The following is a 969-nucleotide window of genomic DNA, read 5'->3' as shown; positions in this document are numbered from 1 at the left end:
TTTAAGTCCTTTTAATTTATTAAAAGCACTCCCCCTAAATGTAATAATCCCCTTTTAGAAATAACAGACCAAAAAAAATATTTAATTTTTTTTTTATATTTTTACCTTTTAGCTGAGTCGAACTGTGGAGGGAACGGTTCTAAAATGTCTTTTTTTTTTTTTTTTTTTTTTTTTTTATACACTGGGACTTAAGATAATCGATTATTACTTTAAATAATCAATTATTTTGTGATCCAAATTGTCAAAATCCAAATTTTGAGGCTGAGGTAATCGATTATTTCCCTTTTGTAATCGATTATTTACGTTAATTTTCGAAAAACAGAGATTTGGGCCAAATTTCAACCTAAAACATATCTAGCATTCATAAAATGTCCAAACATGGGTTTGAGTGGGAATAATCGATTATATTATGGGATAATCGATTATCTGCGATTAGAGACTTTTCCAAAGCCAAAAATAATCGATTATTATCATGTGATAATCGATTAAAAAGGCTAAACTTACACAAATTTGAGAAAATTTTATAAATCTTGAGTCCTAAGACATATCTAGCACTCCTAACTCACTTCTAAGATCATAAGGTAAAGATATTCCCTTAAATGGCTCTCATCCTCATCAAAAGAGAGATGCAATTTATAAAGTTTGAACTTTTATAAAGTGAGAGGCAAATACATGATGAAATACCAAAGTACAAATAAACAACAAGGTACTTAACAACCTTATATATCTCCCCCTTAAATTGGTACCAGGTATCAAAAGATCATGTCATACAATGTTTAAACAAGAATTTCTCTTAAACTCAAAAACAGATTTTGAAAAATATTTCAAGATTTGTTCAATCCAAAGTTATGCACAAATGCTTACGTTCAAAAAATATTTTCCAAACCATTTTCAATATTTCTTAGCAAACCAAATTCATCTTTTATCAGACTTAAATTAACTCATTGAAATCAGCACTCAGTTTTCGAA

The sequence above is a fragment of the Vigna radiata genome, chromosome 8 (genome assembly GCF_000741045.1).
Source record: "Vigna radiata var. radiata cultivar VC1973A chromosome 8, Vradiata_ver6, whole genome shotgun sequence".
NCBI lineage: Eukaryota > Viridiplantae > Streptophyta > Magnoliopsida > Fabales > Fabaceae > Vigna > Vigna radiata.
The sequence above is the reverse complement of the archived record's forward strand: the minus strand, read 5'-3'. Positions refer to the sequence as shown.